The sequence below is a fragment of the Rattus norvegicus genome, chromosome 11 (assembly GCF_036323735.1).
Source record: "Rattus norvegicus strain BN/NHsdMcwi chromosome 11, GRCr8, whole genome shotgun sequence".
Taxonomy (NCBI): Eukaryota; Metazoa; Chordata; class Mammalia; order Rodentia; family Muridae; genus Rattus; species Rattus norvegicus.
In genome coordinates, this window is record NC_086029.1 from 90,636,904 (window position 1) to 90,639,265 (window position 2,362).

The 2,362-nt window shown below is 48.3% G+C and overlaps 1 pseudogene; it reads right to left on the bottom strand.

Annotated features, from left to right (window-relative positions):
• Positions 1 to 651: 651 nt before the first annotated feature.
• On the bottom strand, positions 652 to 1,612 carry Ctdsp1-ps1 (CTD small phosphatase 1, pseudogene 1; annotated as a pseudogene).
• Between the last annotated feature and the right edge of the window lie 750 nt (positions 1,613 to 2,362).

The window sequence follows — 2,362 nt, forward strand, 5'->3', positions numbered from 1 at the left end:
AAGAGCACAGCGCATTGGGTCCCTGTATCCACACTTCCCTTCTATCTCTGTATATAGCCAGCACTCTAGGACCAAGAAGCTCTCCAGTGGTCCCTCTTGTTCTTTCTTGACCTTTCTCTGACCCAGTGTCCTTTTTCTTCATATTAGGCACACTGATCTTTAGCCAGGAATTCTCTTCTGTTGCCAGGTACTATCTTCCTAGGTTCTCTAACTACTGTGGCCAGTATATGTTCCTCTCTTGTCTCTTTTTTTCCCTAGCTTCCTGTTCTTTTTACTTTCTTTCTTCTTTCTCTTCCTCAGTCTCTCTGTCTGTATCTTCTTCTACAGCTATTAGTTGCTGTCCACTTTTGTGCACTGACCCTGAACCATATATCAACCTTATTTTCTCCGCAACTTACAACAACTCTCTCAGTGACTTAGCTGAACCCTTCAAGTTTCTGTAACTTTTTCTTTATATCTTTTTTTTTTATTTTAACCAAATTGGTGGGGCACTTTACAGCCCCTCAGAGACCCACCCTTGGAGCCTGGCGGCAGACCTGGAGCACTCCCTACCTTTAGGCATAATGAATCCAACAGGTAGAAGTGAGGGCCTTCTATCTGTGTCTGGAACATTCTTTCTGGCCTCCACACACCTAAAGCAGGAGGCTCTCTTGGGAGACAGGTAAGGGGCAGCAAAAACCCTATCCCTCCCCCCCCAAAGCAGAACTGGGGCTAAGAGGCCCAATTTGGCAGCCGAGAAACCTGGCGGTGTGGAGAAGAGAAGACAGAAGTGGGGAGCAGCAGGCCAGGTCCCCCCAGATCCTCTGAGAAGAGGGGAAGAAATTTGAAGGCACTGACATAGGGACCCAAGGGCTCACTGTCCTCCATGTAACATGACAGGGGAGACACCTCTTCCCCAGGGCCATGAACATGACATAGCCCTCGGGTTGTTAACAGCACAGTCTGCTGGCAAGAGGCGTGGTGGGCCTTGCCGAGGGGCAGGTCCTGGCCCCAAGACACCTCACTAGCTCTCGGGCCTAGGCTGTTTGAGCACTGAGTATACATCGTCCACGCGGCTGAGTTGCTCAAAGAAGGGTAAGAGATCGTGTAACTCAGTGTCACTCATGTTATCAAACCACGAGGCCACTGGAACGGCATTGTCTGGATGAAAGACGTATGAGGCGGGTGAGTTGTCTAAGATTAGCACCCGCCGCAGGTCTCGGCCCAGCCTGCTCAGGTCTTTTACGTAGTTTCCCTGATGGAAGACACAGGACTCTCAAAACAGCCTGGTACAGAAGGCTCCCCACTTGTCCAGCAGATCAGCTACAGGGTTTGCGTACTTGGCAAGACGGGCAGTGAACAACACATACTCAAAGAGCTCGCCCATTCGCTGTAGGAACTCATCTACGTGGGGCCGTTTCAGTACATAGACCTGGTGAACCACTCCATCAATCTCCACTGGGATGATGAAGTCAGCGTTGTTTACTGGCTTGAAGGAGCTGTGCACCAGGGTCTTGTCCAGGTCGATGACAACGCAGATCTTGTCTGAGTCCTGGGCCTTGACCTCGGGAAGCAGGTGCTGGACTGGGGTATGCTTAGGGATGGTGCCATTTGGCAGGGGCTCCCCATCATCTCGGCAGACACAGCAGAAGAGAGAGTGGAGGATGCCCCTACTAGGATAGAGAGATGGTTAGAACCTGGGTGCTAGATGCCAGGTGGCTGACAAAAGAATCGTAACCAGTTCACCTGAGGCGCATTTTGACCACAGGGGCAGGAACTGGCTGCTGTGGCATAGGATCAAAGGCACTCTCCATGTTAATGATGACCAACGAGAAAAGTAATCTAATGCTGGAGACTGACTCCTCCCTTGGAATAAGGCCAGCAGATAAGGCAGGCTTCTTTAAAGAACTTCTCTTAATGAGCGCTCTCCTTCTGTGAGCAAATGTCAGTAATTCCTTTCTTGTTCTTGTTTAAAACACTATGTTTTAAAAATTAACCTTGGCTATCAACCAACACACCACCACTAGAGCGGGGTCCACAAAATTAAGTTTCTTATTAAGCATTAAGGGGACCAAGTAAAACTCTTCGGCGAACAAAGCAAACAGTTTCATAATTTTAAACACAGTCGTCAGTCCAAGATTTCAAACATAGTCGTCTGTCCCAAGTCCAAAAACGAAACAAAAGCCAAAAAGATACTGGACAATACCACAAAAAACAAACCAGACAAACAAGACCAAGACAAAGCATCCTATAACCAATTTCCACAGATGTTCAAAGAAAATTAGGACACAAAGAAGACAAACAATTCTAACAGTCAAACAAGCAACAGACAGACACGCCGCGCGGCTTCGGTGTCAAACTGAAACCAAAACTTCAGTGGATC